Genomic DNA, 13,016 nt, shown 5'->3' with positions numbered 1-13,016 from the left:
GACTTTAAACTCAGTGAACACCTCTATATATTTATAGCATCACTGACACAATAAGTTTTACTTTTTTTCCTCGGAAAATTGGAACACATGGCCATTGCACTATCTTTTACATGTCCTCAGGCCTTTTGTAAAAAAGTCTTCACTGAGGAATAATTACACTCTGCTAACTTGGCATGTCTTTGCCCATGTGTGCTGTTTTCTGAATAGTCCGTCGGTTTCTTGATGAAAACTACCAGCCCGACCATCACTTCGATTCCAAGTACATTTAGTTTTGTGTTTCGCGATAAGTTCTCTTGTCTCCCTTGTGGCTGGAGGATGACATTTCCTCATCGCGTCCACGCACTTCTTCCGTGCTTCGCAAAATCTTTTCTATAATGTGTCTTATCTTCTGCAAAGAACACCTGCTGCGAATTGCAATTCAGAGCCCCCGTCTATAATAATGCTTCCAATTTCTGAAGTCCCGCTGTGCGCTACTCCATTAGTTCGTCCTAAATATTGTTGCGGTGGAGACTAGCCCCATGAGTGAGATACTCGTGTCTAATAGAAAGAAAGACACAATACAAGCCGCCATAGCGCACAATGTGAAAAGCGTAAGTAATTTTCTTCAGCGGAAAAAATATAAATTGTCTGAATTCAGGAGAAACAATCTCCAGTATTCAGGCGAAAGTGATTTCGTACACCCCAGGCCACCATGCTGCCGCTTCTTGCCTCGCTAATTCGTTCTCGGTTCTGCGCTGTAACTTGCACGTCAAGTCCCTTCATCTTCTCGCCAGACCTTTTTTATTGCTTCCTCATTTTTCTAAACACCTTATGCCGGCTTCCGTCCACTGCCGTAGCTCCTCTTTCTCACTAGTTCTTGGAGAGATTAGCCTCGCCGATTAAAACTTGTCAAGTAGTGGGCAATTTGAGGCATCTCCTTGGCAGGTAGTTTGGTGCAGGCACCGGAAATGAAGTGTTGAAAACTTCAGACTTTTATTTTCAGGTCCTTATTACGAAAGTATACCTAGTGGCCTCTACAGAAAGAGAACAATTGAACTAATAAAGATATCTGCGTGTCCTTTTAGTGGAAATAATGTTGCGCGGCTTTCAGTAAACGCCAATATGTCGATTCTCTCCAATTAAGCATGTCAGCTGATTCAACCAGAGATTTTCATGCACTAGCTTATTACGATGGCTAGTCCATATCTGTCGTCTTTTTACCAGAGAAAGTTATTTTCATAGATTAGTTCACTACATGTTTGCCGTTAGGTGGCAATGTTATGGCAACCATACAGAGGAACTTGGTGTCATTGCCGGGCATGATGGTGCTAGCGCCATCTCTTGGTCCCTTTGCAGTTGAATAGCGTTTAATCTTCATGCATTTTGAGTTTGGCTGGTATCTATGTTGATGTCAAAAAAGAAAGGTTAAATAGCGTGTTCATCACAGAAGCTAGAAAAATTGTAACGATCAGTGCGAGGGGGCAGTTTTGTAGCAAATAAATGTTCATTCACCTTATATTGATAAAAGGTTTTCTACTTGACCCAGAAACTGTAACTGCCGTGATCGTATAGTGGATAGTACCTTGCGTTGTGCAAAAGGGTAACATTCACCAAACCTCTCTTAACACAACTTGAAAAAACAAAGCGAGAAAAAAAGCAGATTTATTCCTATATTTCTGCGCGGCACGTGGCGAGCGTGCTTTGAAGATAACAATGTGGATTATACAAACACTTGCTATTCAGTGCTGCTCAATTTCAGTGCTATTCAGTGCTGCTCACCTGCTTGACGTTCTGTCAAGCAGGTGTATTATCACGAATATAATAACCAACACTCCACACAGGCCTGGTGCACCGAAAACATTTCCTCTTCATCGACCAGTTTCTTTGCCACCATTTTCTGTTTTTCTTACGGATATACCCCCCCCCCCCCCTCCCCCCCGTGCTGAAATGTTGTGATTCTATAAAATGAAATATTTTATAAAAGGAAAACATCTCAGCACGGGGTACTGTATTTGTAATTTATAAAATGAAACACGCCCCGCCGCGGTGGTGAGGTAGTTAATATGCTCGACTAGTCACTCGGAGTACCCGGGTTCGATCACGGCCATCGGCGGCCGCGTTTCAATGGAGGAGAAACGGAGAGGCGTCCGTGTGCTGTGTGGTGTCAGCGCACGTTAAAGATCCCCAGGTGGTCGAAATTACTCGTAGTCCTCTTTTTCTCCCGGTCTTCCGGTCTTTCTTTTCGCTTCCACTGCCACTTTCCCTCCCTTATGGCGGGCTCAGGTGTCGAACGAACACGTGTGCCAAATACTACGTCATTCCTTTCCTGTAAACCAATTAGTATTCTTATAGACCAACACCGATCTGCAACGTAAGCGCGATGCGGTGGCGCTTCTGTCGCAAGGCTAGGTCGACTGAAGGTGAAAAGTAGTCTTAGCGCCATAGGAATACAAGGAACCGAGAGATTTCAAAGCAGTTTTATACTTTCACGGGACACCTATGATGTCTTTATTAGGCACAGAGCAATCATGAATATCGTAGAACAGATGTGCAAGTATGAAATCTCATTAACCAGGCTAAATATTTTTAAAACCCCAGGAAACGTATGGAGGCGCAAGTTGGGAAGGAGACCCTTAGAAACACATGTAAACACAACTTACCGCAACGTTTTTCTCGTTTCGCAGAGCATCACAAGTGGTGGCCTGTTATTAAATGTTGGCAGTGCTTTGAAGAAGTATGTGATAAAGTATTCTGCCTCATTGCAGAGGCAATCTACTTTCAAAACCCCTCTTTGTCGAGAATTCAAGTTACAAATGCGTTGATGTAGCGCGGCCCGTACAAAATAAATGTAGATAACGGTTTGAAAAGAAGTTGATTTTGCGCATATAAAAGTAGTTGTTTCTTAAGAGCTCGTGCATTACTTTAAGACCATGAATATACGCAAGTAAAAATAAAATTGCCGTCTGACCTCTCTGTAAAACATATTTATCAAGAAATAAGTGCACCGCGTTTCCAGACGAAACCCTCCGCCTAGGTGGCGAGTCGCCTAAACAGGTTTTCTTTTCTTTTCTTTTTTTTTTTTTTTGGTGAACATACTACACTCCGACATCATGTTGCATGGCCGAAGTATAAACAAAAAACACATTCCAAGTGCGGCGACGCACATGAGCCGCGTAAGGCAGTAATGATGCCGTCGAGACATGGTTCATTTCGTAAATTGAGGCGAATAAAACGCAAAATAAAGGGAACGACGTCATTCCGTTTTGAAACCATCGATTGTGGCTAGTAGAGGCGATAAGTATCAAAATGAATGCATATGCTGGGGCGTCGTGATGCATGCATGTGGTGAGCTAGTCGCAGCAAAAATTTTGCTTTATATTCCGACGTCGGTGCACGCGCTGCACTGTCTGCGCCGTACGAAAAGAAAAAAAAAACAAGAAAGACGAGAAAACCGCACAGGAAGCGCAAAAGGATATGCGAGAATCACAGCGATACCATGGGTAAAAAGACAATAAATGAAAAAAAAAATTACCTACGATTACGTTACTTCCTAATCCGAAATTTGAGCGCAGCTCATCAGCTGTTTCACCTTTTCGATTGACTGAGGCAAATATTTTGAGCAAGACACGTATGTACAATTACAGACTTTTTTTTTAATTTTTCACACGCATTCGTTCAAAAAACACTCCACTAACAGATCTTGGCTGTCCTGAAAGAAGCTTTGTGGTCGGAGAAATGAAGAGAGCAATTGAGTTATCTAGAGGTTGCGGAAGCAGCACGTGGGCCCATAGAAACGTTGCGCGACCAACAGATACCAGCGACTGACTGACGCCGCTGACGCCGCTAGTGAGTGAAGCGAGTGAGAACGGGATGCACGCACCATGATCCGCTGATAGCGAGCCGGTGTTTCAGCAACCGGAGAGCACCCTCGCCGCCACGCAGAAAGAGGGGGGACCCCCTCCTCCTCTTTCTGCATAGCGGTGACGATGTTCTACGCAGTCACATTGTCTTGACTCGCTAACGGCGGCAGCGTCATCAGTCAGTCGCTGCTAGCGCTGCCTCCGGCGATCCCTCCCCCTCCCCCCCTTTTCCTTTCCTCTTGTACTCTGGTTGTTGCGCGCGCTCCTGCACCCCTCGTTGGCCGCTGAGTGTACCGCCCCCTCTTCCTGCGAGGCTCCGGTTGCCGAAACGCCGGCTCGAACTAGGGGGATGAAAGGGGGCGGAGCTGGTTACGAGGCCGACGCGGTCGACGCCGACGAAGATGCGAAACCCAGGAACGGGCGAGAAGAGCTGCGCTCTAAAATAGTTAACTAGCACATGCCCGTTGATGAACTTAAGCGCACACACCTCATTTAAAATAATTGTATGATCCAGGGACTTGTATGCCTTGACGGTCTGTGGAGGGGAGCCACTCGGAGAAAAAATCAAATACACTATAATGCTTTCTATGCCTAAATCTGCAGAGCGCCCGCGTCAGTCCGGAGGACTTCCTTATGTGTTTTAGGCATTGCAAATGGGCATGTTTTAGGCATTGCAAGAAAGCGTGCAGAGTGGGTCAGAGAAATAACTCAAGTTACCGACATTCTAGTGGAAATTAAGAAGAAGAAATGGATATGGGCAGGACATGTAGTGCGAAGAGAGGATAACCGATGGTCGCTGAGGGTAACAAACTGGATTCCAAGGGAAGGAAAGCGTAGCAGGGGGCGACAGAAAGTTAGGTGGGCGGATGAGATTAAGAAGTTCGCAGGGATCAAGTGGATGCAGCTAGCACAGAACCGGGTTAAGTGGAGAAATATGGGAGAGGCCTTCGCCCTGCAGTGGGTATAATCAGACTGATGATGATGAAATGGGTCCGGGTGCATAACCCTGTCAATGCACAGCTTTTAACTGTAGAGCTGTTTACCAGATTCCGACAAGCTTTTCACGTAGTCCGACATTGCTGCAACGCACACTACATTCCCTTGCAAGTACTGCAAGTCTGACGATTTACGGGACTGTTACAGCACGATAAACACCGCGCAGTTGCATACGACCATGCACCACTGGCGCCGTCGCTAGCACACGCTCCGTAGCAGGAGGTGGCCCCGGTGGGTATCGCAGGCTGCGTCGTTGCCTGCTGCAAAGTGCGATTTTCGTTCAGTCCATATTGTAGTGCGGTGTTTGGCAACTGCTTTTTAGATGTAATTCTGTCTAGTATGTGTCACTTGAGCGACAGTGTTATGAAGCTTACTTACCTTGTGCGGCAGCATATCAGACTGCAAACAAAACTGCGTAATTCGCTATACCTAGCTTGCAGTGATCCTTTTGGGGGTGTCCAGATTCACAACCTAAATTATTCGTGGGGTTGAAAAGTAGACTGCCTCCTCAATGACGCTGCATACTTTGTCACACACTTCTTTAAAGGCTGGCCAACGTTTACCGACCGGCCACCACTTCTGGTGCTCTGCGAAACTAGAAACATTGCGGTGAGTTTTGTTTACATGTAGTTCTATGGGCTCTGAACTATGTTTCGTGGTATTTTAAAAATACTTCGCCTCGTTAATGCGATTTCATAGTTTAACATTCTGGTTTACGATATTCATGGTTACTCTGAACCGAATAACGACATCATAAGTGCGCCGCGGAATGAGAAAACTGCTTTGGAATCTTTCGTTTGCTTGTATTCCTATGGGCTCTAACCCTACATTTCACCCTCAGTCGGCGGCGGAGAATCGAGCGCTTCCTTTATTTATTAAGACGGTATTGGTCTTTAAGACGAAACAAGTGGGAAAATGCTTGAACTCTCCAAATTGTGTTCTCTGCGAGTCTGAAAGTGGCGAAATGTTATCCCAATGTTCTTTGCGCCGTTAAGGTCTGCACCAAGCTGCGAATAACCGTTGGTAATTGCCGATGCGCCCACGTACAAGAACACTGAACTGCGTCACCTATTGAAAAAGCAAAAACAAAACTGAGGGCGTAGGGCATCGAATACAATACCATTTTAATTGCCACCGCAGTAAAGTTTTGGCCGATCTTTATGAGGCATAAAAATGTATTGGGATAAATTGCACGCGACCGTATTGGGGTTGTATAGAATCTAGTGCGCTCCGTTATACGCGCAATCAGAACGCCCAAAATGCTGAGTCAGCGAACAATTTCATTACAGGTTATTCTGGAAAAATAAATGAAATAATATTGTGTAATTTGGTCCCTATTTTTTTTTCTTTGGACAATAGGGCTTGGCATATTGATATAACTTGGAATGCGCACTGTGGTGCGTGAAGTCTAAATTCTCAAGGCTACGATTCAGGCATTATGCATGAGGCAAAACCAAAAGGCGATAAGAGGAAAATGTATATGCTTTATTCCACTGAGTCGCATTTTCGCTGAGCCAAGTGAGGTTGGTTTTCAAACGCAAGAATACATTTGGAAAAGCATGAATGTTTTAAGGCTGAAAATAAATCTATTGCGGTGACAAAGAACTATTGACACGTAGCATGTATTTTAAACCGCTCAGAATACATTTCTTATCGAAAAGACTTCCAGCATATTCTACCATCAGTGGATATTACAGCATATAGAACCCCACGGTACACTTTGACTTTCTTTGTCTAATATTTATTAAGTTCAAAATTCTCTAGTCTTTTGAAGTGTTCTATGTCTATCCTAATCTATGGGCTATCTGAACAATTGCTCATTATTGGCGCAGTTTAAATAGAAGCTTTCTCATAGTTTATTTTTTATTGCCATAGCGTTAAAGAATATCCGGTGCTGGAGTCTGCATTATGAGAATAAAATCACGAATATGGCTTCGTTAGGGGGTAGTAAGAGGCTGGTATGGCCGGCTACTCATTGGACATAGGGTTTCCTGACGTCACGTGATCACATGGCATGACTAATATAACAGGAGCTGTTAACTGAAATCTATCATTTCAGATATGGGGGCTAGATCAGAATCTGCTTTGAAGGAACCTTGCATTCTGAATCACACGCACTGTCCCTAAGTCGCACAGGTACGTTCGTGCGGCTTGGTTAACGGGTGTACGTCTTTCAGATGGCTTTCACGTGCGGATAAAGACGATGTGTAATTTATTAGATAAAAAAAATTAGAAGATCAATAATCGGCTCATTATAAAAATTCGACTTCGTGAACAAAGATGCGTAAACAGACTTGATCGACGGAAGCCATTAACGTTACCGTGTCATACATTTAGAGGGGGAGCTTAAGTGTCACACCACTTTTTATTGGCATGTAAGGGCTGTAGTAGGAGCGACTTCTCCAGATGCATTATTTTTAGCTCATTCCTTAAAATTTGCTCTATCTTTCGCAATAAGTTTCTCTGAGAAGCGTACCAAAGCTAAATATTGCCAAAATGTCTAGACCCGAAACGATAACATTAAAAATATTCACTAGGAATGGTAACTAAAAATATTTAGGAAAACGTAAGACAGATGGTGGCACTTGCTCGTTGTTGTGATTCAAGTCCAGGTGTAGAAAGTCTTAAGTCCACGAGATGTTATGAACCAAAAGCGTCTTTATAGATTATTTGCAGTGCATTGTAATCAACAACATTGGCACATGGGCTACTGGGCTACTGTCTTTGCAAAGCAACGGCCAGCGAGATTTTCTCCCACTTCTCAAGTCGCACCAAATTGCAGCGCTCGTGCTTATGTTGCAGAGAAAATAGCTACCATTTAAACTGTCCAAAACGGAGGAAGCATTTGGTGGTGGTCTGAGAGGCTCGGTTAGCGCGTGCACTGGTTTCCTGCTTCAAATCTGCCGCTGCGCGAGGAGAAGCTAGGCGCTCTTCCTTAGGGCACAGGCCACACTAATTGTAGGTCCTGCCCAGCTTTGTCGGTCTTCGAGGCTTCCTTTCAGATACGCCACTGTCATGCGGCACAGCGCCTGGGCTTGTCAAGGGGCTTCAACGGGAGAAAGGCGTCAGGCGGTCGCCGGTATCCGATGGACTCCAGTCGTCGACCGTTCTTAAACCCGCGCGAACCACGGCTGCAACCCTGATCATAACAGCTTGACCCACCATTGAATTTATAAGAGTGCGTTATTGGGCGAGTCCGTCAGACATATCTTCAAAGTATACTGCGCACACAAAAACAAGGACGTGAAGGTATACGCACAACAAGCGCAGTCGCGACTGAGAAGGAAACATACTTTATATGCACTTAAGCGTCGTATCTAGGAACATGCGCAGTTCTGTAATCTGTCTTCTTTTTTATAAATGTTGATCGAACGGTCACTTACACAATCATTCTCACGCTTATACTGACGAAAAACGTCTAGGCAAGTTCAGTAGAAGAACGGCTGATTGGGCGAGTTGATGAACCATGATGGACAATAATATAAGTGCGCAACAAAGACGAGACAAAGAGAAGTGGACAACGACGGCGCCGTCGTTGTGCACTTCTATGTGAAAGGCCGTCAACACCGCCGAGCCGACGCCGCTCCTGATCATCGTCTGATGCCTTACGTGCCACTTGCCGGTTCAAAGAGAGCAACTCGTGCGCATGCACGAACGCTTAACTTGTGACCTTTTCTCAGCACACTGGTGACCACTCTCGGCAGTTCAGTGTCAGCCATTCATTCAGTGTACGCCTGCTCATTTAGCGAACACCTGAAATTGAACTTACTTCTAGAGGATGCTGCACGTAAAAAGAGGCTGATTCTGTTTAAAAATAACCGTGAAATTAAATGAAAATCTATTATTTTGCCATTCGTTATAACAAAATTAGCAGGTAACTTGAGCTGCTCCCCTACTTAATGAGTTACAGCTCTGCAGTCAGCTTATAGCATGTATCCGCGCTTACTTCACAGTATGGAGCCTGCTGAAGCCACAATGCTGCGTTGAACCGAGGGGCATGTTCAACACTCACGCAACGTCTGTTGCGCCAATGTCCAAAAATCAGATTACGTGGTCCCAGTGGCTCCCAGATGCAGGCTTGACTATAACATGTCAAGAGAATATATGGAGCATCAACGTACATTTAGATTTTTAGTCATTTACTTCATCCGTAATCGTTGCTTCCATATTGCTGCGCTGCCTTAGCATATAGTGTTAATGTGTCATTTTGCTCGAAAGTCCGATCAACATTAACATAAATATAAGCATTTTTCTTAGCCGTATATCGTGCATGGCACAAAGAAGTTAGAAAGGTGTCGCAACAGAAGGGTAATCGTTTGGAATCATATCTTAAAATATGCTACATTTTGTCAACTCGGCATATTATTCTTTACAACTTTATTGATACGACACATCTGGCGGCCTTCATTTCGAATAACAAGTCATTTTTTATATATTGTAATTTCACGCGCTGCACCACGATTAACGCAAGTATTTTGCGGTCTTTGAAATTAACATCGAGGCCAATTGCCAATGATGGAACTGAGCTCTGAACAAATAATTTTTCCACTCACACGCATCAGCGCCTATTTCCACTGAGGGCGGCTACGTCGTCTTTATTGTAGAAATGGACACTTAGGCTGCTACAAAAATAGAAGTATTTGCTCGTGAGAGGTAGATTAGAAGCATCTGGGCTTCCTAGGCAAGGAATAACGGAAGTTACTTTAGAATTAGTTTCACAAAAAGTATTTCCCTCTTATATCGTCATCCTCAGTCGGTAAGGACATTAACGTTGACTCTCAAAGAAACATGCGGCAAGAATGATACCACTTCTCGCAGCCCTAACGACCGCTGACAGAGCTGGATGACAGCACAAGATTGTGCTCTGAAGAAAAGACCTCTTGGGAAATAATATCCACAAGTATATCGCTATGCATGAAAACAGAAAAATAGCCTATAATCTTTCATGAGCGTCTGATCTAGCTCGTAACTAAGTTTCACGTATAAAGTTTCGTCAGCCTGTTTTCTATTTCAATGTGTTCTCTTGCTTGTGTGCTGTTCTGTTTAGTTCTTTATTTTTTCCCAGTGTCCCGCCCCTCGAGTACACTGTGTCGCAATTCGAGCCGTACTCGAGAACGTACTGCAGAATGGGAGAACTTCAAATAAAGGTCTAGGAGATTGTGATGGTGAAAGTCTTCTAAGACCTGAGGGCTTTATGTCCTGAATCCATAGTGAAAAGTAAGCTTGCTTATATATTCGTATTGCGGCTTACGTATTCATCTTAGTGCAAGGCAGAACAAATGATCGGTAGTGTGCATTATGTACGTTACGAGTAGAGGAAGCATTATAATCTCGCTGTCAACAATATAGGAGTCTAATACTTCGCCATTAATGCGATTTCTACTCAGTAATGCTGTTTTTCAACCCAATCTTGGCTGTCTTAATAAATCTTTCCTATGCGAACATCAACGAGCGTAACGCAACATTTCATTTCCTAAAATAACAGCATTTTGTCTGCCCTACAATAATATTCTCTGCCTGTCTGCTACACTTTTATTCTTTACGCGAAATAATACAAGTTCCTTGTTGTCAGCTGGCGGAAAGCGAACGCACATTTCGCGTAACTTTCCGCAAATTTGTACTCGCAATTTGCAGAAGACGTCATAAACGCACTCATGGTTGAGTGATCTGCGGGGGAGAAGGTGCATCCAATTTCCATCCTTTTACTCCCAAGCGCACATGCTATGTATTGCTGTCGCAAGACGATATAAACTGAGTGCGTAACAAGCTTGTAGTACTGCAGCGGGAGACTGCAGATTTTGAGAAACCAGTTTGTTTTTCCGTTGACAGGAATAGGTTGGAAGGATGCGCTGTAGGTCCATTACAATGATGTTTTTTGAGGTGGATGTAATTTAATTCTGCTTAGAATGTGATTTACCTTAAAACAAATAGAACTGCAGCAACGGTAGCCGCAGTGCTTGAGAAGAAAGGGTCTTTTTTTCGCAAATGGCGTTGAAGGGGGGGGGGGGGGGGGGATGATTTCCTTATGTGCAGATCTTCTTGAGGGTAGACGTAATAGTACAATGAATGAGCAATGCATAAGCTGAATTTTCTTCCTGGAAATGAATGTTGCTAATGTAGTTACCCCCAAACGTGTTACTGCTGAAGTTATGAGATTGTCATCACTCCATCTCTACCTCGCCCTTATGCTAATGTATGCTTCCCACAGCCATAGATACGTCCTAAGTTAGCCCTATTAATGCTCAAGCATTGTATTCCACAGCCAGTGCCTAAGCCGGGATGTGTATGAGTATGACCCTCGCCAGCTGAGCCGCTCCGGTTGGGGAGGACAACCGCCACCGTGGGAAAGTGTCTGACTTTGTAAAAATGAAATATGTGGTTACACCTGCGCCGATCGAGAAGGATGCGTCACGGCGCAGTGAATGGATACTTTTCGCTGACCATTGCTCGCAATTCCTATGCTAACCCCTCAGCCCCAGAACTCCCATGTTTAACTATCGCTCTCTCTAACTGTGCGCGGCATGACGTCATCTACGTACGCTTCGACCTATGCCCGATGAATCCAAATACTCTGCTATCGCATTTCTCTATAAAGGGAACTATTTAGGACCATGCCATTTTAGAGCATTACATCAAAGGTCTCCAGTGACCTATTTTGACAATCTTAGCCTCAAGCCTGGCCTTAAAGCTCTAGCCATGAACCCAGAGTGAGATGAAACGCGACTGAAAAATGAATCAGCTAGAATGACTAGTATTCTTTGTTCACTTCCAGTTTTTCAGCATACATTTATTGTCGAGTGCTGGTATTGGCAATATCTGTCCTGCTGCTTGTGGTCACCGCTGTCCTCCTTTCGGCCCTGTCGCCAAGTAAATAAAACGGGGTAGGGGGAGACGTTGAGGCAACTGCAGTGTACCGTTAAGAAAAGTTCCCAAAACTGCGAAAATTTCCTGTGAATTAACAAGAATTGTGTCAACCTTACGGGTAAGTTGATCAAGCGCTGGATTTCCAGGGCATGAGTTTGTAAAAAAAAAAAAAAAAAAAAAAAAAGAAACGTTACTACAACGCTAAAACCGCTATAAGAAAAATTGCGGAGTCCGGCGCTATTGCAATGAAATTCGCTGATCGTATGTCAGAAAAATAGCGTCATCAGACAGTAAGTGTTCTTTCTGGGGCCTGATGTCATCGGCTATGACAAGGTAAATTACAATGCTGTCTCGAGAACAGAAATGAACTTAATGTTTCGATGCATTTATTGCATCCGTGTCGCCACAGCAGGGCACCAACTGGGAAATACCAAGTCTCAGCTCGACGACTATAAAAAAATATCTATTTCTGCGCAGAAAGACACGAGCAATGATTCGCAAACTCAACCATGAAAAGTAGAGATTGAAGCTGAGTTGAAAGCAATAACCGCTTCTAAGGCTGTCGCAACTAGAGAAACACGACGTAACCAGGTTTCTATGCGATAGTTTTGTCGGCGGTGTACACAGCACGAGGTTTTGAGCAGCGGTAGGTGCCTAAGCTCATTTTATAGCTCGATGCACGTGCTTTTCAAGTGTTACGGTAAGCTGATACCATGTAGGATGTTCATTACACTATTTGCAGCCTTAAGCTTACGGTGAAACACAATCAAAATACTCAGTTTAAACATGCTATCCAAATATGCTCGCTATCACATCAAACGTTTGTGTATCGTATAATTCTGTACTATTGCTGGCAAAGTAGGAGTGGTCATCTTTTTTAGGCCTAGAATAAAATATTCGAAAGTGCATGAAGTCTGCTTAGAAGCAGTAATGAGAAATCATTGCGAGTTCTGTCACGCCGCTTGGTGTATTCGCTCGACACTACGTTAGCGAACCTCTACCGCATTTAGAGAAAGGGCTTGTGCGTAACGCGTGTTTACGTACGTCTAATATTTTGTTCCAGATAATCAAAGGTAATTATAAAGTAGCCGTTTCACAAATAATATCTTTTTCTAATGGATATGCCACCAGCCAAAGATACGCCCTAAGGATAGCTTGTTATTTCACTCGCAATTACTGCTTCAAATATTCTTTCCTTGGACTATTACTGAATGGAATAAGCTAGAAATTAGACTGTTTAAGGGTCATCTCTAGACCAGTTTCTCCTACGTCTCGATATATGGCGTATGTATATGCATTGCAATGTTGCTGGCCGTG

The sequence above is a fragment of the Amblyomma maculatum genome, chromosome 5 (assembly GCF_055883805.1).
Source record: "Amblyomma maculatum isolate TAMU_Amacu chromosome 5, ASM5588380v1, whole genome shotgun sequence".
Lineage (NCBI taxonomy): Eukaryota > Metazoa > Arthropoda > Arachnida > Ixodida > Ixodidae > Amblyomma > Amblyomma maculatum.
This window is presented reverse-complemented; position numbering follows the sequence as displayed.